The 27,349-nt window shown below is 36.2% G+C and overlaps 1 pseudogene; it reads left to right on the forward strand.

Moving 5' to 3' along the window:
* LOC107702545 (caskin-1-like) overlaps positions 1-27,349 on the forward strand; it is a 52,233-nt pseudogene that overhangs the window by 9,135 nt on the left and 15,749 nt on the right.

A 27,349-nucleotide genomic window follows, 5' to 3' on the forward strand; every position in this document is an offset into this window, starting at 1 on the left:
TCCCTCACAATAAAAAGGGAAAGACAGAGAAGGAAATACCATTTAGATCACCCTAAAGGGGAGTGCATGAGATCTTGCAGGACTTCATACGCAGGACTTTTTGTAAGCGTATCTCACATCCAGGGAATATATATATCAAAAATGCACTACTGCACTACAGTTATTCACCTCGATGAGGCCTGGTACATTTACATTATTTGTATTTAATGAGACATGTTGCTTTGGCAACTACCTGAAATAAAATAAGTTTAAGTACTAAAACTAATAATTATAAATACAGTTAACGTATATATATATATATATATATATATATATATATATATATACAGAGTGTACGGAATCCTCATTTGTAAGTCGCTTTGGAAATGTAAATGTAAATATATATGTAAACGAAAACTACTAAAAATGACAAAAGCACAATAAAATTACTAAAACTTAAATTCAAATGAAAATTAAATCTATTTTTATAGTATGAAATACAAAATATGAAATGAAATATGAAATAAAAGCTAATTCAAAATATCAATAAAATATAATTGTACACTGAAAAAAATTAAAAGGTGTAAATAAAACAATTATTAGAGTACTGTATGTTACTTTCTTTTTTGTAATTATTATTAAATTTACTAGCAATTTTTAAGTTAAAATTGTAAGTAAAAGTAAATCCCACACTTTTTTTTCAATCTATATAAATAATACTGACATAAAATTGATTAAGGTGATTTTTTATGATTTAAAAAATTAATCCATCATAGGGTAAATGCTGATATCTTTATTTATTTGCATCTTATGCATGAGTGTCATAAGTCATTAGATTTTATTTACGGCCCAACACATTACTGGAGGTGAGCTTCCCTCCCCCCAGGCCATCTACAACATTCGTTGTGTGAGGAAAGCCTGGAAGATAATCAAAGACCCTAGCCACCCCAGTCACAGTCTCCTCTCACTACTGCCATCAGGCAGATGCTATAAAAGCATCAGGGCCCGCACCAGTCGACTGCGGGACAGCTTCTTCCCTCAGGCCATCAGACTGCTAAACTACAACTGATGCACTACAACTGTTGCACAAATATATCATTAATATAACAATACAACATACACATCCACATTATATATACTATGTATATGCCTACCATAAGTCAATTTCCTGATGTAACGTATATTATGTTTTGCGTATTATATTGTCAGTGCTAATGGCAGTACTGTCTGTGTATATATGTATATCTATTCATCTGTTATATGTACAAGACTGTGCATATCTGTACATACGTGTACATTGTATATATGTACAGTATATTGTATACCATTGTTAATCGTTAATTGTATTGTTCTCATATGTGCAATGTCTGCAACACGCACCTAAGCTTTTCACACATCATTTACTTGTAAATGCTGCAGTGACAATAAAAGTGAGTTGAGTTGATGTAAGGAATTTAACTCATTAATTCTATTTCTAGCTCAGGTTTTGAGAGGAATCGGATCTGAAGATTCAAAGTCCACCTGATTAGAACTGATTTCAAATTTTAATAGTTTACACCTTATCAACGGTCATCCAGCGAGACGTTAATGTCCGTGTATCTTAACAATCTGGCTATGGGTATTTTCCTTGGCCACAGGTCAATACAATTATGATAATTTGTAAGCTCCTAGCGAGGTAACGTGATCTTGGCAAGGTTTGACTTTAAAATGTCACGACACCAGACAATGATTCTTTATAAAGGAAACACGAATTTATTGGCTATTCTAAATTACATTGACCTAAGCTAAGACATACACATACACACACACACATACACATACAGTTCTGAAGAATGAAAATGATGTTAACGGAGTTCTGAGAAGTTCCCAAAGTTCTAACTCGTTTTCACGAGTGGTTTTAAATTCAACCTGAGAGAATCACAAAGCAGAGGTTTGTCTTACGTTTACTGCTTAAATGGTTCAGCACCTATTTCAGCGGATAGTAGACCTTGTTTGTACTTGCGTTTGTGAAGTCAGTTGCAACGGGGTTCCTGGTTTGGCTGCTGGAGGGAATTCCGTTGCTGATTGGCTGTTAATCTGGCACCTGAATGACGTTTGGATGACGTCCCTTTGGGAGAGCCCTCATTGGATTGGTTGATTGCCGGGTTACGGAGGAGCCTCGAAGTTCTTCTGAGAGTTCCTTTGCTTGGCTTTAGGCTTTGAAGTTCGGCAGTCGCGGAGTTTCAACTGAAGTGTTTGAGTTTTGGAGTCTCGCTCGTGATGTTACGGCATGGGAGCGCTTCGTAGCGCGGTCACCATGGCGAAAAGCCAAAGGTCTAGAGAGAGAGAGAGCGAGCGAGCACTGTTCAGGCATTGGGTTTTTAAGCAACAGTGGCATATCAGTGTCCATTCATGATAGAAATCCCTACATTGAGTTGAGTTTATTTATTTATTTTTGAAGCACTGATATTCCCTATTGATATGTTTTTCTTAAAGGAGACATATTATGCCCCTTTTTACAATATTTAATATAAGTCGCTGGTGTCCCCAGAATGTGTCTGTTAAGTTTCAGCTCAAAATACTCCACAGATCATTTATTATATCATTTTGAAAATGCCTATTTTGAGTGGAAGCAGAAAAGTTTTAAACCATATGAGTTTAAACTTCTGATATACGGTTTTCTGAGTGCACACATCCGAAGCACACGGACAGAAAGCGGCTGTCACAGCATGTGAGTACTAAACTAAGTTCTCATTCACACACAAGTTTACGTTAAAAACACACGAGTTACAAAAACAGTCGGTTATGTCTGTGAAGGTAAACAGCTGGGAAATAAATCGCATGTTTATTTTAGATCTGTGTGGCAGCAGCAATATACATTAAATAAATCAATAAATCCACTGCTCTCTTGTCTCCTCTGAAGCTGGGACTCTAAATATTGTTCTGTGCTCGCCTGTGCAGACAAAGGCAGAACAGTTAGCATGCTTTGCTCAAACTTTCACCATGGCATTACAACGTTGTCGCTTGTGAAGTCAAAATGACGGTGCCATGGGTGGAAACTTACAGATTAAGGGGCGGTAATATTATAATGAGATCCCTTTGCCACGTCACCAAGGGAGCATAATCAGACACGCTCGTTTTTTTCAGACGATTGCAGAAAAAGACTTACCAAAACAAAGTTACTGGGTTAATCTTTTTCACATTTCCTTGGTTGGTAGATGCACCGGGGACCTGATTGTAGCACTTAAAAACTGGAAAAGTCAGATTTTCATGATATGTCACCTTTAATGTGGTTATTTAGTGGAAATAGTTCATGTATAGTTGTAAGGCCACAGCTTATGAGTTAGCCTTGTTTATTTAAACATTTCTTGTGAATGTTTTACGTTTTTGGTTCTTTGAATTCTTCCTGACCGTGAAAAGTAATTCAAATCAGAAAATGGAACAAGATTGTTTAGCAGCAGTTGAATTACTTGCATCCATCTAGAGTTATTAAAGTTTTAATCCAACTATTTTCATGCATTCATAACTGCCAGATCTGTAAAATCCAGTGCTGAAGTGGGGTTTACGATGACTTCCTCAGCGGTGGTTTCGTTATTGTCATTGTCAGAGCTTCGCTTTGTAAACTCAAACTGATCCATCCCCAGTTGCAGCTGACACTGATTGGCGGGGCAGTAATTTTCCAAGACAAGGAGGTTTCATTGGACTTGAGGCCAAATGTGGAGCTGGGAATGTGAACGCTGAAGATTCATCTGTATGTACAAGGCCAAGTGTGTGCGGTGCTGCAGGACAAACGTGCACTCTCAACAGGGTGGCACAGATTCCTGCACTGGATGTTTCCTTTGACCAAAGCCCTTGTGCTTTGCCATTGTTCTGTGTATCAGTGGTTCTGTTTAAAGTTTTTTTGAAAACTTTTAGAAAATAATTCCTGTATACAGTATATGTGTAACGTGCTGGTGCAGTATTAAGCACATGATGAAGGAGAGTAATCCACGAGGAGACTTTTAATCTTCAATTAAATTCACAGGAATTCACAGAAGTACCAACACAAACATAAAGCAAACAATACAATACAAATAACCGGCAAAGGAACTGAACAAAGCACGGAGTATAAATACAAAAACAAGCGAGGGACTAATGAATAAATTAATGGTACACAGGTGAACAGAATGACATAATTAAGACAACTCAGGAAAAATGTGAAAGGAAAACTAACAGACATGTAACAGTTTGCCCCCCCTCCTGGGAAGGCAAATGACTGGTCCATTTCATGGCTAAAATGAAGCATTTGTTGGCAGATGTATTTTATTTATTCGTTGTTGCTTATCCTTCAGGGACATGGCAAGCAGTCAAAACAAAAAATGTGGTTCATGCATTTAAAATGCCAAAATTGATTCCCTCCCCCCTCTATTGACTTTAGTTGTCCGCTCCACTGTGACATTCTAGTGACACCACTGATATGTAGTAGACAGTATTTGCTAGCTAAATTGTATCATTGATTTGTTGTGAGGGCAAGATCATGAAACTTATTTATGTATTTAATTATTTCAGATACTACTTTGTATAGAAAAAGGATAATTATTTAAGTAGTTGTATGTATTTATACTACTGGGTACAAGATGGTAACTATTTATTGATTTATTTATTTCAGATACTGCTAGGTATACAAAAATGGCAACATTTGTGTGTATTTATTAAATTAATTGTTTATTCATTCATTCATTGTTTTTTTTCAAATAAGTAATGTACTTTTTTATATATATTTTGTTTATTTACTCACAAGTGCAAATGAAAGCCTCTATCTTCCACATGTTGGAAGAAATAGAGGTATAGGAAAGCAACTCATGTATTTCCTTGCACACCAGGCAGCAGAAACAGTGTCTTGAATAGTCTGTGTGTTGTGTAGCACCTGAATCTGTTAATGTTAATGGGTAGTAAGATATTCCAGGGGTCGTGGCAGTAGGTCACCTGGAGTTTGGACATTGCAGGATTTTTCTGCATTGAGCTGAGCTTGACAGGTCTTGTCTTGGAGATGAAAACAGAACAAGGCAGGTCTTCAATAAGATGACTCGTGCTGGTTCCGCTTGTGTCATTTTATAAAGCTGTTGTAGGTTTATTCTGGGCTTTGGAAAAGAACATCTGAGAATATGCATGATATTTTCTCAATGGAGCAGTTCATTTAAAATAAACATGTTGTTCCAAACATGTATTTAAGTGAACATTTAAAGGAATAGTTCACTCAAAAATGAATATTTGCTAACATTGTACTCAACCACAGTAGATTCAACATCATTTGCTCCTCAATGGATCCTCTGCAGTGAATGGGTGCCGTCAGAATGAGAGTTATAACAGTTGATAAAAACACCACAATAATCCACAAGTAATCCACATGACTCCAGTCCATCAATCAAAATGTCAAAATACCAGTCCATAATCAATAATAACACTTTCTATACAATATGTTGAACAATTCATGTGTTTTATATGCAAATTGTTAATTTGCATCAGAAAATATTTAATAGTGCACATAAAACTAGTCAATCGAGTTTCCATGGCAATGCTAAGCATCTGTATTGGCTCAGACTAGAGCCATGTGTGTGGGCATTGACATATTGCACATTCGTCTTTTATCCTCTTAAGGCTCTGTGTCGGTACGTGTATTTGATGGAGGAACAGGCTAATCCCTGAAGTGATGAGAAATGAACAGAGGAACATGCCAGCACTGTTCCTGATAAAACTCCAGATCTGAGGCTGCCTTTTCTTGTTTTTAAATTTGATGTTAGTAATATTAAATTGCTTTTGTCATTGTTATGATGCACTGTGCAGTAGAATTATATGTCTGTCCATGTTGTAAGTGAGACCACTTAGCAACATTATACAATCACAGCCAATCAGCATATATTTAACAGTGCAACAGTGCCCTTCCTCTTTTTCAGCAGCCTTGGAAGTATTTTTCCTATTCACTTTCCCATAGAGATATTTAAAAAGTTTTGTTAAAGAGTTATAATCTGTGAGCCAAGCCGACCCACACAACATTACAAAAAAGTATTTGAAAATCAGATAAAATGACAAAACATGCTTAACGTCTTTAATGAGGTATGAAGTATTGCGAATAACATAAATTAAAAACAATGGAAAAATGTTGAATATATGTATAGAAAAATTTATTTTACGTTTATTGCAGAATATTCATATATACATGAATATTAAAGTAGTATGAGAGCATCCCTATGAAGTCCCATGAAGGCTTGTGAGTGACATAATCAAATTAAAATCAGTGGAAAAATATAAAAAAATACGAACATTGATTTAAAGCTGTTGATATATATATATATATATATATATATATATATATATATATATATATATCTATATAAGAAACTGAGCAAATGACAAAATGCCCTGTAGCTCATCATGCATAGTTAGGACAAAAACTTAGATTTACATTGAGAAAATATAACTTTGTCTAAGATGAAACAAGTAGACACTGAAGAAGTTCATGTTGTGACCAAAATGTTTGCTGTTCCTTGGTAAAGCGGGGGTTTTTTTTGTGCTTTTTTATTTTGCAGGCCTTTTCTGCAACTTTTTGCCTTGTAAGAAGAGAGAAGAGTATACAGCTATATTTTAAATCACTGGTGTCTTTTTCTCAGAAGAAACAACTTTTTACTCAAGTTTCCATTTAAGTAATCTAGGAGAATCAGTTAAGATATTAAAGATATCTCATTTGTGATTTTTCTTTTCTATGGGTTCCCTCATACTGTATATATATTTTTAGAGTCTAGTGTGAAACTGACAGTCACATGTATGGCACGTGAGGCCAAACTAGTGGAAGAAAATTGTTGTTCTCTTCATGTTTCTCTCTCTCTCATTTTCTTTTCACAGTCAGCTTGCTCAAGCTTCAGGCCATGGCTGCTTTAAACTGGACACCACACAGTTAGATGATGCTGAGGGTTTGTGTGTGTGTGTATTGTGAGAATGTGTGCAAATATGCAGTGCACACTAGTCCTTTTTGGAGGTATTGAAGAGACCGTGGTACATTTGCTGTGACAAAAAGAACCAAATATATCTCATAGAATTCAAAAGGAGTGCAGTGGTAAATGTGTCAGTATATGTTTAGCACGTGTTTTGTAATTCTACCCACTTATAGCACTCATGCCTTCGGGTCATTTTAAAATGATAATCATTAAATATCTATAATTATAGCTGTGGGTTAGGGCATGAGAATGGGGGGAGAGAGACGATGTGCATGTGGGTGTTCAGATTACTGTGCTTGTCCCAGATTATGCTTCAGAGTTGAGAGATTAAATTACTTCCTTAAAAGAAAAAAAAAACTGCCATGAAAAAAATGCCATTATTATATGTGTGTTTTCTGAATTATATATCTGGTTACTCAAATAATTTACTCAAAAAAATTCAGTCTAAAATGAGGAATAGAAGACATATTTTGCATAAAGGAAACATTTGTAAGAGCATTTTTTCATTATATATTATATTATATGATATTTATTATATTATATTATATTATTCCTTGTAAATTTATTGTGAAATATGACCTGGACATGTTCTTGACAGGTTTTGTGGGATTCACTTGTGAATCATATCAAGTCTTCAGAGTGAACCTTATCCGCTGCTATACATTATATTCCCTTTCCATTTCCTCTTGGGGGAGTATCCTTAATCTAATTCCTGAATTGGGAATATTAACCTCAGTGTCAGTTATTGGAACGTTTTGCAGCTCTTGTCATTTCCTTTGTATTTAACTTTTGTTGTATCCTTCACTAACTTCATAACCAGTAATATAAGTCTTAGCCCATCCCTGCTGGGGAGTTGAAGCTCAGTAAGTCATGTTCCGTGTTCAGCCATCCCATGGTCCAGCATCAATATCGAGGATCTTGACAGATTAATGTTGTATCTGACTGGAATGTTGAACATTCCGAAGTCCTTGAGTATTTAATGTAACATTTCTCCAGTCAAACTATGAGGTATTAGTATGACAAATGATTATGACAACCTTTTCACAACTTACAGGAATAGTTCACCTAAAATGAAAATTCTGTCGTAATTTACTCTCCCTCATGTCGTTCCAAACCTGTAATATACGAGATTTCTGACTGGGACGCTAGACGCTACATGTGTATTGACATATTTCTGCGGTTGAAACAAGATACCTTCTGATGTTCGTACATATTTATTTCATGCTATAAGAGGAAGAGCTGATCGGTTCACATATCGCTTGAACTGAGGCAATTGTGAGTTTAGAATTCTCAGAATTCTTGCAATATGCTCTCTGAGCCTTGTCCATATTAAATCCTGCATGTTTTACAAGCGTCCTTGTAAAGAATGTGACACTGACGAGCATTTATCCATAATGTTCATACTGTAAGCCACACCGGGTGAATTGCAGTGAAGTATCAATATACTGATACATTACTGTTATTTGGATCTAGTTAGAGCCTGTAGGGCTGCATATCGGCTTCAGAATTGATCTGTGATTGATTGTGGAGCTGATGTCAGTCACATGCTTGTCTAGGCATCTGTGTCGTGGGCTGTCGATGAATTGATTACTTAATTACCAACAGAATGAAGTACAATGTAGGGGCTTTAAAACTGCTATTTTAGTTCAACGATTATCCTCTTTTCTTGAGACCTAGACCAGCAGACTACATTAAGCACAATAGTGCCTAAATGTTAACAAGGGTCGAGAGCCTTGGTAATTAACTTCTGTGCTGTCATGGACAGGTCTAGAAAGTCAAGAGTACGCTACACAAAAACAGTGCATTTTGAAAGTGAAGTGGGTCGTTTTGTGTGTGTGTGTGTGTGTGTGTGTGTGTGTGTGTGTGTGTGTGTGTAACTAGCAGCAGCAATTGTAAATGCAAAAATAATGACTGTCCTGTGGATGTGGTATGGTCATGCATGGTGTCTTTTGTGTGCCCAATTACCCATATGGTTAATCTGGCCCACAGCCTAACTTTTCCTAATTTAAATTTTTTTTAAAGAAGTACTGCTTCTTCACCATTAATAGAGGGCAATGAGGGCATCTAAATTCCGTTCACCATTTGTTGCATGAAATAATGAAATCTTGATGCTACAGGTGCTTTTTTTGTCAAAGATGGAGGAGCTGGTGGCCTACCATTTGCTGGATGTTTCTCTCTTGATTTCATGCAATGAAAAGACTGAGAAGAGACAGAGAAGATACCATAGAACCTAGAGTCATGGGTGTCAAATCAAGTCAAAATGTATATAGCGCTTTGTACAGTACAGAATGTTTCAAAGCTGCTTCACATGAATTTACCTGAATCAAAAACTGCAAATTTCATCAAATATGAGACAAATCCAAATTCTGATATAAAGCAGCTGTAGCTGTAGATGTCATTATTCAGCTCAACCGCAACTGCAAACTTTTGAACAATAGTGTATATCTTGAAACAGCCCTTAATTGTCAGATTTAACATTTAACATTTTAGCATTAAACAGCATTAAAGGAACAGCTAACCCAAATTTTGAAGATTTTGTTATCATTTTCTCACCATCATGCCTTTTGTATGACTTTCATTCTTCTGTAGAACACAAAACTGTACCAGTCCAAGCAGCTGTTTTGCATACAATGAAAGTGAATGGTGAACACATATGTCAAGATTTTCAATGAAATAACTAAAATTTCACTCTATTCCTCACACATAGCTATCCTATGAATGCAGATGATTTGGAATATAGTGCACAAGACATATAAACTTGCTTTATGTTTTTATGGTGCTTTTTTGGAGCTTGATAACACCTGGTCATCATCTGCTTTCCTTCTAAGATAGAGAGCAGCTTGGACAGTCAGTGTTGGTTCAGTTCAGTTCAATGACTATAATGTTCATTGATTGTTCAAAGTTCAATGCAGCTATAATCAGCTCTGTAGCACTCAGAGGGTCTGAGTGCTGTTGGAGAGATTGTAGGTTTATTAGGAACTATTGGAGCACTTTCTAATTTATCAGTGCACTACATAGCTAATGAACTTAACTGGTTCATGATGGCTCAGTCTTGCTATAAGGCTTAAACAAGAATTTGAACTCTGGTTACTGTAGGAGACTTGGTAGCTAGCCTCTGTGCAATCAGGGCTGCAGAGCACAAAACTGTACCATTATGTCCAAGCTGCTCTTTTTCATAAAATGAATGTGAAGGGTGACCGTGGATGTCAAGCGAGATTTCAAGGCAATATTTTGTGAAATAACTTACATTTTAGCATGTTCATAACACACAGCCAGAGGCGGACAGTAACTAAGTACATACTTGAGTATTGTACTTAAGTACACTTTTTGAGTGTCTGTACTTTACTTGAGTATTATTTTTTCTGGGAACTTATGACTTTAACTTCACTACATTTGAAAGACAAATATTGTACTTTTCACTCCACTACATTTCTATCAAGATCGTCAAAGCAGAAAGTCGTTACAATGTAGCAGCTTTGTACGGAGCCCCGCACATGACATGCAAGAAAAAATACAAAATAAATCATGCGCATGATTTACTAATTCGTTCCCTCGATGTACTAAAACGTGTACACGATTACTATTTCTGCTGTGTGTGTGCACTTTGGATGGGATAAATGCAGAGCCACATGTCATTTCACTTTAAAAGGAAATTTACTTCTGTACTTTTACTTAAGTAAAAATCTGTCTTTACAACTTTTACTTGTAATGGAGTAATATTTGACCAGCAGTATCTGTACTTTCACTCAAGTAATGGAGTTGAGTACTTTGTCCGCCTCTGCACACAGCTATCCTATGAATGCAGAGGACTTGGAATATAGTGCACAAGACATATGAACTATTTTTATGGTGCTTTTTTTTTTTGGAGCTTGACAACACCTGGTCCCCATCCGCTTTAAATGTAAGGAAGAGAGCAGCTCGGACATTCTGCTAAACTTCTCGTTTTGTGTTCCTCTCAATTTTGAACAACATGGGTCAGTGAATGATTTCAAGATTTTCATTTTTGGGTGAACTAATCCTTTAAAAGGCTATAAACTGTACAGCAACACAATGCCAGGGATTTCTGTTCATTTTAAGCATTGCTTGGGGAGAAGTCTCGTTATGCTCGGAGGAAGAATTTGATTTCAGCATTTTGCCATGACAGATGATGGATTACATCATCTTAACCTTTAACCTCTTGTAGATTTTCAAGTCTTACACACTCTGAAACACCCCAGCTGGGTCTTTTGAAACATAAAGCTGTGAATAAACTGAATGCATTATTGAAAGAGGATCCAAGGGGAAGATGAGTATTAAAGAATGTTTGAAGCACAGAAGATTTTCTGTACTCGTGAGCAGGGGTTGGGCAACACTGATTGTTATTGTCATGGTTAAGGTCAAGGTTTCCATAGCAACAGGCACCAATGAGGTTGCAGTGATAATCAAATGAATAATTTATCACATGGAAGGATTATGACCATGTTCCAAAACACCCCATGGTGTGCGACTGTATGGGTGCCAGCGTGTGAATGTATACAAAATGTATGTTTCTACCCCCAACTTCCTAATTTATCATGATACCCTCATTATGGTTACTAAAGAGACATTGCATAGCAACTTCAGGTGAGGTGTTGCCATGGTATTTCTGTCACATTCTCTAATTAGCATCACAGTGACATTGAGTTGTCATGGAAATGCTCATTTGCATTTTTCTCATTGCATTCCGTAGTCTTTCTAAAGGTGACTTAGACTGAATGTCTGGGAGTGTGTTTGTAGAAAATGAGATCTGTAATTAGTTATTGTATATTAAATGTGCAATAATTACATATCTATTAATTTACCTTTTTCAAGAGATAATTTTGAATAGGGAAATTAATTAATGCCTCATCTTCACCAAGGCATTATCATAATTGATTATGCTGTGATCAGTGAGAATGAATAATAATATAATTTATGCATTATGAATAGCTTCTTAAGCATGTTTAGTGGAATAAGACTATTATTAAGGGTATATCAACAGCACACACAAACACACACACATACAGTTCTGTCAGGACCACTATCGTCAAAGATGATTGACAATTAGCATACAGTTTGGATTGGCAGTATGGTTCTGTTCTGGGCAAGAACTCCCTGCGCCTCCATGCAGCCTAGCATGGATGAGAGCAGGGAGAGCAGCAATAACCCCCCAGGGTAAACAGAACAGAACTAACATAAATGCATTGCAGATATTGTTAAAGTTCAATCATTTTATGTACACATTTTAGAATTAGTCTGATTCAAAGGATAATCAGAAGGCTGAATCCCGACTGACAGAGGAGGAGTTGGGGATGGAGGAGGGTAATTAGCTATTGAGCAATGCGAAAACTGCTGATAATACTGAGGGACCTTATATATGAATGCTTAGATAGGTGTCGTAGTCCCATAGGTAGATGTGGATCAGCTGAAGGTCAGCTGATGCAAGCTTGACTAACGTGACCTGCCAGAACTAATGCTACTCTTGATTTTGTTTATTTCACCAGTGATATTTTCCTGTATTATAAATATCTCTCGCTTTGTCTGTCTGTCTCTACACCCCATCCCATGTCTCACCCTCTGAGAAAGCTGCCATCTGGACCACTTTCATTTAGCACACATACACACACAACAACACACACGCATACATCTGGAGATTAATATATTGAGCCATAGACATTTGATGGAAATATCACCCAGAACTGAATGCATAACTGATTTTGATTAGGATTGTCAGTGTTTTGCTGTAATATGTGGTTGTGTGAATGTGTGGCTCATAACCAGCTGTGATTAAACAATTTTGCTTGAGTTTAATGAATGGAAACTCTACCTGCTGGCTTTGACTGAGAGGAATCCCCTCTATGACTGATCCATGTCTCGCTTTGACCTTACTCCTCGAGGTAATAGTGGGAAAGTACTTTATACGTGCTAATTAGGCTTCTGCATCCAAGTATGAAATCGTTCAGAACAGAATTAAGAATGCTTTTTAAATTCAAGTATATTCATATAACTTATGTATTTATTATTATGTGATTTTAGTAAAATTTCAGCATGAAACAGTAATAATTTGATATATTTTCAGCATTTCAAGTATTGCCAACATTCGGTGTATATGCACCAGTGGTGTATGGTATATGCACCAGTGGTTCTGAAATGAGGAGGCAAAGTCCTTAAAAAAAAAAAAAAAAAATCAAATGTAAATTCATGTCCCAGTCACATGTTCTTGGTTAAATAAACATTACTTACACTACCAGAAAAACAACAACAACAACAAAACCTCTATTTTATATTTTTACATTAACAATGTAATCAATATTCTATTTATTAAAGCCAAGTATGAATCTCGTCAAGCATTTTACATTTATTCCAAAATAATAACTCAAGGCAGTAACAATTTAAACTATATATATATATATATATTCTTTTATTATTATTATTTTTTACTTATGTTCAGCTATTCTTTTTAATAGTTAACTTTTAACTATTTTTGAATTTTTCGGTTCATAAGTCATCAAAGCTCGGTAAATACTGGTCACAGACACAGAGATTTACTTTAAATTTCACCAAGCTGATTACTCACTAAAAACATCCACAGATCATATTTTCAGACCACCTTAAGTCTTATTTTGATGTAACAACTCACACACTTAGATATATAATCACTTTGTTTACTTACTTTTTTAAATGAGTCTTCCCATTAACGCCATTATATTGTTCATTCAGACTGATTCACGAACGCATAACGCGCATGAACACAAGAGGCGGGGTCGCTGTTGGACAATGTTTCATTAGAAAAACGAGTGATTTATACACTTTTTAATGTTATATTTTGTAATATTGGCTTTGTTTTATTTTTGTACTACGATTTTTTTTTTCTCATCCAATATTTTGAGGAGACTCTGCCTCCCTTGCCTACTTGGAGGAAACATCCCTGATTTGCACATCATATGGTGTATTTCCAGAAACATTAAATTATATTAATTATCTATGTTTAAAATGCAATTTACAGATTTAGCATTATATTTATTATATTTATTTGTTATATTTTATTTTATATAACAAGGTGTAAGAACACTTAATAAAAAACAATATTATACTAGCAGTATTTTACTAGTATAATATTGTTACATACAGTATAACAATATTGTACTGGTAAATTATATTTATAGTAGCACCAGTCATATTAATAAATTATTATTATTTAATAATAACAATAATAAATTATAACATTATTAATAATAATTTAATTAAGAACATTTTTGTTAGTTTAACAAATGTGTCAGTTTGGCCAGGTTAAATAAACATCTAATAATAATTTATTGTTCAAAAATGCTTTCTGTTTTCTCCTGCAGAGCTCCTGGGTGCTGCTAAAAAAGTGAATGTGAATTTCCAGGACACAGACGGGTGAGTTTCATCTGTACTACAGTGAAAATGTACACACACACACACACACACACACACATATTCTATCACCCTACACCAACCCTACACCTAAACCTAGCCCTTACTGGAAACTTTCTGCATTTTTACAATTAAAAAAAAAAAGACTTTGTTTACTTTATTTTTATACCAGTTTTACAAATGAGGACATCCCCAAAGGGAGGTTTTTGAAGATTTTGTCAGGTTTAGCTCACTTTTGAGTACAAATTTGTCCCCAAAAATATGGTTAAGTAGGCACACACACACACACACTTTATCATTATCAATTAAATTAAGTTGTGATCAGCTGATGTGGACTTTTCAAAGGCCACTGCCTATTAAAGTCAACAGGAAACAATATTTGCAGCCAATGTTCCCTCTAATTGTTTTTTCTTGCTGAGCACACATTTTCTGTTTTGGGTGAATATTTTGGCCACCTGAGCAAAAACATTCCTGTAAAGCGCACACAAAAAAAGTGTGTAACTTTCAACTTTAATGTGCTATTTATATTTGATTTGACCCTTGATGTAACTATATGATGCACATTTTATGTTACCTTAGAAAATGAAGCTCATGAATTCCCTTTTTGAGGTCAATTATTATTAGGCTTATAATATAATATAATATTATGTAATCTTTTATTTATATATAATCTAATCTTCTCGTGTGTGTTTTCGTGACAAAACGGGACTGTATAGAGTTGTTGGGTGACAGAGTTGTTGTCAGCTCGTGTAGTGTGTGACCCCAAGACCAGTTGCGGATCATTTACATAGTGTCACATAGTGTGAACATCACAACAACTTCAAGACAGACAACAAGTCATGTAGTCTGAACAGCACAGCAATCTGTCGATGTTTAAACTCCAGTAGTGTGAACTTGCCTTTAGGGGGAACATTGTTTGCAAGTGAAAGGACATTTTGTATTAATTTTATTCATTAGCAATTGATTGGATTCTGAAAAGAATGAACTTTTGTATGAATTCTCAAGATTCCTACAGTGCAGCAGAATACAGGTGTGTCGTTGTTAGAATGCTGCAGTGTATTAGAGTAAGTGTGTGTGTGTGTGTGTGTGTGTGTGTGTACCTGGTATTTATCACGTTATGGGGACCAAATGTCCCCACAAGAATAGTAATACTAGTAAATTTTGACCTTGTGGGGACATTTTTGAGGTCCCCATGAGGAAACAAGCTTATAAATCATACAGAATGAGTTTTTTTGAGAAAGTAAAAATGCACAGTTTCCTGTAAGGGGTAGGTTTAGGGTTAGGGTTGGTGTAGGGCAATAGCACATACAGTTTGTACAGTATAAAAACCATTACGCCTATGGAATGTCCCCATAAAACATGGAAACACAACATGTGTGTGTGTGTGTACATGTGGCTTGGGGCTCTGGCAGAGAAAAATCTCTTACTCGTGGAAGTAGGTCATAGCCTCCTGCTCAGTTAGGCAGTGAGAGATCGGATGAGGGATCGGAGTAAATTGGCAGAGTTGAGCTGCAATGAAGACCGATTAGGGACTCTCTAAAAAGTTACAGAGGAGGCTGAAAGTGCTTGGGCTGGAAAAAAGAACTAAAAATATATATATTTAGACCACATAATAAGAGCAGGCCTAGACACAGGCCTACACACAGATTCACCTGAAGAATTTCTGCAGAATAATAATGCCTGTCATTCACTACCAGTTTCTGTTTTCTACAAATCATCTACCCTGAGTTTGTTTTTCCTTATTTAATTGCATATTAAATACATGTTTAATATATGCTGTTCAACGTAAATATGAATATTTTTGGCTCTTCTGATAATGCATTTAGCTACCAGCATGGGTGACATTTAACGAGTCAAAAGAAAAAAAAATATTTCTCAGAAAAGTCTGATATAAGACGGATATAAGTATCAAAACAAAAAATGCACTACCGTATTACACGCCATCAAAGCAGTCAATACAGCAGTCAAAAATAACTTAAAGAGGTTGCCCACATTTTACTAAACTGTGGACTAGCTTTGACTCTTGCTGCTGATTTGAATGGTGATGCTTCCCGTTTTAAGTGTCTGTTGATTGCCTTTCCTTTTTAACCAGAAATGTGCACAATGCTTTTCTGATTTTCATTTAAATTTTCCGTGTCTTTTTTTTTTTCTGGTTGCCAAATCCAGTCACTTGAAATGTGTCTATTTTGGACTCATTGCACCAAACAGATGCTAACACTGTTACTGACAGCTACCACACAAGATTTGATCATAGCTGTGAGGTTTTGGCCAATTGTATCATTAAAGTATGATATAAAAATGTATGACTGAATAAAAAAAAAAAAATCTTTAAAATGTGCAGTGATCACCATTTCATCAAAATGTCTAGCTATCAGAGTGTTTTTGATGCAACCAGCAGTCAATATATTTTATTAAAAAGGATTTAACCTATTTTAGATACCTATATTGTAGGTCCCAATTTTGCTTCAATTTTAACCCTTTCGCACGTGAGTTTAAAATATTCTAGCTGAGCCCCCAGTGTGAGTTTTTTTTAGGCGACCGTTATTTTCACAGTATTTCTAACAGCTAAAAGACACCATGCTGTGGTAAATTGTAATTATGACATAAAAAGTTATGAGATACTAAGTCATAATTCTGAGATAAAAAGTTTAAATTATGAGATACTAAGTCAATTCTGGGATAAAAGTCGAAATTATAACAGATTGAAATTTTAAAGAAAAGGTCAAAAAAGAAGAGTTTGTTTTTGTCATAATTATGACTTCATAGAAATTATGACAAGTTTTAAATGATAAGATACTATTTATGTTTTTAATTTAGACTATAATTTATAATTTAGACTTTAAGTCATAATTGTGACTGTTTGTCATCATTTTGACTCAAGTCATAATTTGTCTCATAATTATGGCTTTCTATATCATAATTAGGATTTACCAAATAATGTTTTTTTTTTTGTCTCATAATTATGGCTTTCTATCATAATTAGGATTTACCAAAGAATGTTTTTTTTTCTTGTATGGCAGGAATGGGCTTTCATGCTTATTTGACATAGAATGGGTTAATTTAATTTCTCACAATTGCACTCAACTCTTTTTGTAACAATGACTTCTTGTATTAAATTTGATATTATGATCTGGTCTTTCTCATTATAACGTGAGCCAATGAAAGGTACAGTTACTTTTCCCATATTCTTATGCCAAACGATTTCTCCTACTTTCATACGTTATATTGTTTACATATATTCCACAGGTTTCCCTCCAGAAACCTAAAGAGATTCTATATGTCACTAGAAATGGTTAATGCATTATGTGTTTGTGTGCTTTTGTTTTATAGGTTATCTGCCCTGCATCATGCTGCTCTTAATGGTAACGTGGAGCTGATTTCACTGTTACTCGAGTCGCAAGCTGTCGTTGACATCAAAGACCAGAAAGGTACAAACACACACAGCACCACATACACATGCAGGTGTATTGAGTCTTTTTAGTAGTAACGGTCTCGTATGTACAGTATGTATTTACTTAATATGCAGATGAATCAATTATCAAAATAGTTCTCACTTAAAATAACTGTTTTCTATTTGAATATATTTTAAAATATAATTTATGCCTCTGATGGCAAAGCAGTCATTAAATCATTTAATATGCTGATTTGCTGCTCAAGAAATTGAGAACCAGCCCGGTGGTTGGAGTGACGTTCACAATTTGAAATAATAAACTTTTGTAAAGTTACACGTCTTTAATGTCAGTTTTGATCAATTTAATGTGTCCTTTGATGAATAAAAGTATTAATTTCTTTAAAAAAAAGGGTATACGTTTCTCATTCAAACTCTTCACTTTTTCTGAAGGGATGCGGCCCTTACATTATGCTGCTTGGCAGGGCAAGTGTGAGCCCATGAAAATGCTGCTCAAGGCAGGCTCGTCAGTCAACAGCCAATCAGATGAGGGACAGATCCCTTTACACCTCTCATCACAACACGGCCATTATGAAGGAGTGAGTACACACATAAACAATCAGAGTCATGCTGTACACACACACATACTCACTGTAGGGTACTGTGTGTGTGTGTGTGTGTGTGTGTGTGTCTGCAGAGCGAGATGCTGCTCCAACATCAGTCAAACCCCTGCCTCAGAGACCACGCTGGGAAAACCCCTCTAGACTTGGCCTGCGAATTTGGACGAGTCATGGTCAGTTATGCTGTGTTTGTGTCTGTGTCTGTCTGCATGTACACAGGGGTTTGTGATAGATAGATGAGAAGCGGTGCTCCCCTGTGGGATTGTGGGAACTACACCTCTTCTCGTGTTCTCAGCCAAATGCAGGAAACCCACATGTACTCACAGCTGGTGCTCATTTGGAAGCAGTGAAAACAAGAGATTCTTCCCTAACAGTTTATTCTAACTTGTTTTTTAAAAGGGACAGTTCCCCCAGATATTAATATTCTGAAAAAAAGACTTAAAATTCAGTCTGTTCCTCACATAAACCTATCAGATTTAGAAGTCTTGCACTACATATGAGTCCATATATGAATTTATGAGTTTATGATACTTTTATGGTATTTTGGCATCACTTTGAAGCTTAAAAGCCTTCTTTTGTGTTCTAAAATAAATAAATCCATGGATTTGGAGGGTACGTCACCGAGGAAACTATCCCTTTCTGGTTTTGTTTTATTTGTCATATTAAATAATTTCTGTCACTTAAAAAGGCCATGGATTTTTTTTTATGTTTCAGTTATTGTATATCTATAATGTTCTATTTTTGCCAGATACTGAATTAGATCACTCCCTCTCTCCAAAATATCTTGCTCCAAAAACATGTCAGCCTACCCGAATGCTCAAAGTGACTGACAGGTGGTAAGCACCTCAAAGTCTTCTGATTGGCTAAACAGTAGCGATCAAATTCCTTTTTGATGTTGGCAGAGATTAAAGCTGTCGCAGAGACATGCGTGATATCTCGAAGATACTTATTTCAGTGTTATTTGTCAGGTAGTAGGTACTTTTACTGCATGATGATCCATAAAAATATATTTACAGCACCATTTACTGACAAAATATTTTTAACAGTATAAAATATAAAGATTTAATATGTTATATAATATAAGGCACACTTTTATAGCTGAATTCTGAGTGATTTGAGGTTTGTGGGCTGCATTTGTGGCTAACATTTAATCAAACCATTTTCCTACAGTTCCTAACATTTTTTTTGGACATATACGGTACATACTGTATATACATTGAGATTGAGAATAATAATTTGATATTTATGTACAGATTTTTTTCTCTTTTTACATCAACCTTCCCAGGGACTACAGATGAAGACTTGCCATCTTGGCTAAATCTTGCACATTTTACATCGGTCTTCGGTATTATTATTCTGTATTGAACCTGATTAAAGGGATAGTTCACCAAAAAATTTAAATTCTGTCATCATTTACTCACCCTCATGTTGTCACGATTCACACTGGGAACACGGGAATGAAGGAGCGAGGAGACGAGGAGTAGTGCAAGTTCATCAGATCAGGCAGTCCAGTTCAGGAGGCCATGGCGGAGCAGACAGTTCAGGAGGCCATGGCGGAGCAGACAGTTCAGGAGGCCCTGGCTCCACGGACGGACCCATAGTCCCCCGAAAAATCCTTGGCCATGGCGGAGCAGACAGTTCAGGAGGCCATGGCTCCACGGACGGACCCATAGTCCCCCGAAAAATCCTTGTGGAGAATATCGTCTTTAGAGGCCCTCCGTAGGCCTAACTCGGGAACAGTGGCCCTCCCTGGGCTTGACTTGGGGACTGGAGCCCTCCTTGGGCTGGACGTGGGAACTGGAGCCCTCCTTGGGCAGGACATGGGGACTGGAGCCCTTTCTGTGCTAAACTCAGGGACTGGAGCCCACTCTGGGCTAAACTCGGGGACTGGAGCCCTCTCTGGGCTAAACTCGGGGACTGGAGCCTTCTCTGGGCTAAACTCGGGGAATAGAATCCTCTCTGAGCTAAACTCGGGAACTGGAGTACTCCGTGGGCTAAACTCGGGGACAGGAGCCCTCACTGGGCTAGACTCGGGGACAGGAGCCCTCACTGGGCTGGATCTTAGATTCCCCTTTATGTTCGGGGTGAAAGGCGTGGTCGGCGGACTTGATAATGCCATGGCCGGCAGGCTTGACTTCGGAACGGCCGGCGGGCTTGACTGAGGAACCGCCGGCAGGATTGGGAATGCCGCAGCCGGCGGGCTGGTTCTGGTTCGGGGCTGCACGCTCTCCAGACAGCGGAGGATCCCTTCCCTCCAGCTCAGTCCTGTGGTGTCTGGGAGGTCCACGGGGCGAAAGCGATCCAGAACAGAGAGTTGAGCGTGGCGTCGTCCAGCGCTGTTTTTGCGGCGATCTTGTTGAACTCCCATGCATACTCCACGAAGGGGAGATCTCTGTGGGCTAGGGCGATAAAAAGAGCGGCTACTTCCATGCCGCGGGGAGAAACACACAGGAAAACAAAAGACTTTAAAAATGAAAAACAAACATGGGGAGAAGGGGCGCCGCTTACTGTCCTTGTCCGCTGTTCTGTCACGATTCACACTGGGAGCACGGGAACGAAGGAGCGAGGAGACGAGGAGTAGTGCAAGTTCCAACAGTCTTTAATGAAAACCAAGCTGGGAACACGGGAAACATGGAGTGACGTTCACAAAATAACATATACAATACCAGACGAAGAACTAAGAACCGGGAACATTTTAAATACACAGGAGCAAATGAAGATAATTAATAACACAGCTGGAACTAATGGAACTAATCAGGGAACATAATGGGAACAGGAAACAGGGAGACCAAATAAGGACATAAGGAAACACTTGGGGAGCAAAACACACAAAACACGGAACAGGGTCTGACACATGTTGTTCTAAACCTGTAGGATTTTTTTTTCTTCTGCAGAACACACACACACACACACTCAAATATATTTTGACGTTTTTGGTCCCCATTGACTTCCTTAGTATTTTTTCAATGGGGATTAGCAACTTTGATTACCAAAATATATTTTATATTCAGCAGAAGAGAGAAACTCATACAGGTTTGAAACAGCTTGAAGGTGAGCAAATGATGACAGAATAATTATTTATTTTGATTTTCATTTTGGGTGAATTATCCCTTTAAATAAATAAATAATTTTGCACACCTGTGTAAGTTGTGTTTGTACAGTATGCATGCATCTTTTCTGTGTGTTGTACAGGTGGTGCAATTGCTCCTGAACAGTAACATGTGTGCTGCTATGTTAGAACCGAAGCCCTCTGATCCCAATTGCATCAGCCCACTCCATTTGGCTGCCAAGAATGGACATATCGAGACCATCAAGTAGGTGCTCACTGGACTTTATTTTTCTGCACTTTATTTCAACATATGCACTGAAGCTTTAACAGTGGGAAAGTCATCATTTAGGTTACATCTTACATACATAAAAGGTTACATACACAGGCTGGTGCAGTTCACATGAGCACATTATTATAAAAGTGCTCAAATGTTGCACATGTAATTTGGCATGTATTAGAACTTAAATCTCAAACTATCCACTGAAGTGATTAGAACAGATTTATCATCTATATTTTGAGTATCATGAATTCTTGTCTTACTATGACTTTTATTTTTGGTGAAAAATTATTTATATTATTTTGAGGACCATAAACACTTTTTGCATTGTGGCATTCCTTTGATGATAATCAAACACATTTCCCTCCTGTAGTTTTTATTAATGTTAAATAAAATATATATGTATATATCATAACAGTACTTGTTGTGCTGCCTTTGACTTCAATTAAAATTAATGTATTAAATATCATTTTTAAAACCTTACTACATTTCTACAAAAATTATTTTAGATTCTTCACAATTTGGACTCACATGACTTCTGTATATGAACATAATTTTATGTAGAATATACATTACGGTTAAAAAAAAAGTCTGGGTCCGGTAAGTTTTTTTTTTAAATTTTTTAAGAAATTAATACAGTGAGATTTAATAAGATTCATTCAGTTCAGCACAGATATGTAATTTGACAAAAAGTGACAGTAAAGACTTTTACATTGTTACAAAAATGCTGTTCTGATAAACTTTCTATTCATCAAAGAATCCTGAAAATAATATGTAACGAATTAGTCCACTGAAGGCGAGCGTAGTGAAGAACCCAAGTGCAGTTTATTCAAAACAAGGTGGACAAGACAGTCTGCGAGTTTGGAAGCGGCCTCCATGGCCGTGACAAGACAGTCTGTGAGTTCGTGAACGGCTTAATCCTTAACGAAAATGTCTTTGAGCGCCACGTCATTAAAATCCACATGGTTAGAAAATTCAAGAAACTCAATAACATAGTCCTCAATAGCCTGATCACCTTGACGAAGGCGGAGGAGACGAACAACTGCTGGGTTCATGACGAGGCATGAACAGACTAGACTCACCGACAGCGGGTTACAACATCAATACACGACAAGGGACAATGGGAATATGATGGCTACTTATATCAAACAAGAAGGGTCACATGACATGAACAAACCAATGGGAAACAAGACACGACTAAGACAACCAATCAGAACATGACACAATGAACAAGAGAACCAATGGCATGAATACATGAGGGCAAGGGAAGCATGACACAAACAGGGTGAAACAATTACAAAATAAAAGACATGAAAACATGAACATGAAACAAAACCCACATTACAATGTATCATGATTTCCAATTGAATTTTCAATTCAAATAGAAAGCAGTTATTTTAAATGGTAAATAATATTTAATATTTATATAATAAATAATATTATATATATATGCAGCCTTTGTAAGCATACATTGCAAACAAGGCATTGCACTGGTTTTATTATTGCTTTCATTTAGTAGTAATAAATTCCGTACAAGGGGACAGACATTGATGGTGCGAAATCCTGACACAGCGTTTAGCTCACTGACACAAAACTATCTCTGTTGCATGACTGATGTGCTAAGACAGGTCAGGAGCAAAGGGATCCGGGATGATGGGAGAAATGAAAGGCACTGTGGGCTGTACGATCAGTTCCTGGAGTCTTCATTCATTAGATTTGCACACACATATTCAATCTGTTTGTCCTAGTTTTCCCTTTGATGGACATTGCCATCACAGCCTAAGTGACAAACAACGTTAATTAGTAATTTCATCACTCAGTGCACATTTTAGGTTATTTGTGGATCAGTATGAATGTGTGTTTGTTTGGATGGGTGTGAAGGACACATTTTAGACTTACTGTAATTTAAAGTGCTGCAAATTGATAATTACTTGCATTTAATGTGTTTGGACCCCTTCAAGTTTTTATTTTAATAAAAAGGAAAGAAGCGTTTATCAGTATTAGTAAATTACCGGTAGTAATAGAACTAAGACTGGAAAGGTAGACTGTATTTTTACATTTTTTTTTTTTTTGATAAACTTTGTACTGTTTAGAATAGTGTTGTCAAAGAATGTGTTTAAATAAAAATAAAATGCTTCTATGAAGTTTTCTTGTGTGTTTGTGTTCAGGTTACTGATCCAGGCTGGTATAGATATAAACCGTCAGACGAAATCAGGTACAGCGTTGCATGAAGCTGCTCTCTGTGGGAAAACTGAGGCTGTACGACTGCTGCTGGATGTGAGTAATTCATTTGACTGCAAACTGAACACCAATAGAGCTGTGTTATATGTGAACCTGGACCACAAAACTATAAGGGTCATAAGGGTCCATTTTTTAAAATTAAAGCAATACATCACACGACAACTGAATAAATAAGCTTTCCATTGATGTATGGTTTGTTAGGATAGGGCAATATTTGGCCGAGATACAACTATTTGAAAATCTGGAATCTGAGGGTGCAAAAAAATCTAAATATTGAGAAAATCGCCTTTAAAGTTGTCCAAATTAAGTCCTTAGCAATGCATATTACTAATGATGATACATTTTTTATATATTTACGGTAGGACATTTACAAAATATCTCATGGAACATGATCTTTACTTAATATCCTAATGATTTTTGGCATAAAAGAAAAATCAATAATTTGGGCCCATACAATGTATTGTTGGCTATTGCTACAAATATACCCATGTGACTTATGACTGGTTTTGTGGTCTAGGGTCACATATTGTGTGTGATGTCCAAAATGAACTTTATGCCACATATGCCAATGGTATGTATTCATTAAAAAAAAAAAAAAAAAGGCTACCATTCAAACATTTGGAGTCGCGATTAAAGAAGTCTCTTATGCTCACCAAGACTGCATTATTTTGATAAAGAAAATACAGTAAAAACAGTACAACCAGTCATAAGGGTCAATTTTTTAAAATTGAGATTTATACATCATCTGAAAGCTGAATAAATAATCTAACTATTGATGTACGGTTTGTTAGGATAGGACAATATTTGGCCGAGATACACCTATTTGAAAATCTGGAATCTGAGGGTGCAAAAAAATCTAAATACTGAGAAAATCGCCTTTAAAGTTGTCCAAATGAAGTGCTTAGCAATGCATATTACTAATCAGTAAGTTCTAACAATTAAGTTTTGATATATTTACGGCAAGAAATTTACAAAATATCTTCATGGAACATGATCTTTACTTAATATCCTAATGATTTTGCATTAAAGAATAATCGATAATTTTGACCCATGCAGTGTTTTTTTGGCTATTGCTAAAATATACCCAAGCGACTTAAGACTTGAATTTTCAGCAATCATTACTCTAGTCTTCATTTTCACACGATCCTTCAGAAATCATTTTAATATGCTGATTTGTTGCTTAAGAAACATTTCTTATCAATTTTGATAACAGTTGCTTTTTGTGGAACTGTAATACGTTTTTTCAAGTTCAAAAAAGTTCAAATAAGCACCATTTATTTGAAATTGAAAATGTGTTAACATTTTAAATGTCTTTACTGTCACTTTTGGTAACCTTGCTGAGCAAAAGTAGTAATTTCTTTCAGAAAAAAAAATAAAAATCTTACTGACCACAAAGTTTTGAACGGTAATGTACTCTGTCACTGTGACAGTGGAATTAGGCAAACCTTAGGCATCTAATATGAACCTTTAATCTTAATACTTCACGAAGATAAAAGTTTTTAGAAGAAACAACAATAGAAGTGTCATAACAGATGTCTTCTAGGTTGTGTGTTTGATTTGAAACATAACCAGCCAGCTCTGCTTTATTTACTCACCAAAGCCAACTTTTATATGCATTTGGCACTTGTTGAGTGTAAATTTTGGTCCCTGGTTGTGTTTGGGAATTTGATAATGTTTGTATATATGAATGTGTTTAGACAGTGTAACCATTATGCGCCATGTGAATGTTTTATCTGTCTCTCCAGAGTGGTATCAGTGCCGGGGTGAGGAACACATTTTGTCAGACAGCGCTGGATATTGTTAACCAGTTCACCACTACCCAAGCCAGCAAGGAAATCAAACAGATGCTGAGAGGTACAATGGGAGAGAGTTTCTGAAAACACAAATTCACATAGAAATGTCCAAGGCTTTCTAAATGCACTGGTATCTCTGTGTGTGTTCCTGCATACAGATGCATCAGCTGCCATGCAAGTGAGGGCTCTGAAGGATTACTGCAACAACTATGACCTGACAAGCCTCAATATTAAAGCAGGCGACATCATCACGGTAAAGAAGTAATTCTTGAACATTAACAATGTAGCAAGGTGTGTATTTTCTGAAGCTTAGCTAACCCTTACACCCAGGGATGGCATGCATATAATACTTTTTAAGGGGGAGGAAACACTTTTTAACTATATAGTGCTTCTTTATGTACACTACTATTAAAAAGTTCAGATCAGTAAGATTTAAAAAAAATAAATCATCAAAAGTAACAGGAAAGACATTTATAATGTTACAAAATTTTGCAATTTCAAATGAATGCTGTTCTTTTGAACTTTTGAATGCTATAAACATTGTTGTTCATAGTTCATTCATGTTAAAGGTGCTGTATGTAAGTTTTTGACTCTACTAAAGCATAAAAATACCATAATATGTTTAAATAAACAAACGATCAAAAGACCAAAATAATAATGAGCAAAAGGAAAATTTTTAAACTGACATTATTTTAGTTTTGTCGCATGGTTCAATGCATGTATGCCTTAGTAGCTTTCTCCTGCAGGCCCATTCTGGAGCATTTCTGTTTGCTGCTTAGGTCTTGGAGCAGCATTCTGATGGACAATGGAAGGGCTGTATCCACGACAACCGTACAGGAAATGACCGCGTGGGTTACTTTCCGTCCAACATGGTGGAAGTCATCAAAAGGGCAGGTGTGTCATTGCATCATCACACGAGTCTTCTAGGTTGTCATGTGACACATATGCACATTTTACATTAAGGTCAATCTGAAGCTCATCTACCTGGCACCTGGCAAATATATGTCCATTTGTGTTTGTGTGTGTGTGTGTGTGTGTGTGTGTGTGTGTGTGGGTGTGTTTTGTATTTAGTGCATGCATTTCTACATACATATGAGTGTGCATTTATTTTCATGTGTGTGTGTTAGGGATGGGCATTTTGTTTATTTTGTCCTCTTGAGTACTCAATAGATAAATCAAGTAGGGGAGTAGACATTACTATTACTATTGGAACAAACCTCTAATTTGAAGTGTTAAGCTTATAAACTATGATTTGTGCTACTGACATAAATGATACCTCAAATTATGCAGCTTGCTTAAGAGAGAAAGTCATCAGATTATTTTATTTTTTTTCCTGATGGATGATAAAATCCCATAGATTTACATTGATGGAGGGACCAGAATATCATAGAGACATACAGTAGATTGGACAGTTTGAGCAACCACCCAGAACACCCTGGCAACCACATTGCAACACAATAAAAACTACTCAGAGGACCATAGCAATGCATTAAACAAAACCACTAAGAACACCCTCGCAACAGCATAGCAATATATAAATATAATATAAAAATATATAATATAATATAAAACAATATAATATAAAAAATAAATAAATATATATATATATATATATATATATATACAGTATCTCACAGAAGTGAGTACACCCTTCACA

This window comes from Sinocyclocheilus anshuiensis, unplaced genomic scaffold, assembly GCF_001515605.1.
Source record: "Sinocyclocheilus anshuiensis isolate Anshui unplaced genomic scaffold, SAMN03320099.WGS_v1.1 scaffold218, whole genome shotgun sequence".
Lineage (NCBI taxonomy): Eukaryota > Metazoa > Chordata > Actinopteri > Cypriniformes > Cyprinidae > Sinocyclocheilus > Sinocyclocheilus anshuiensis.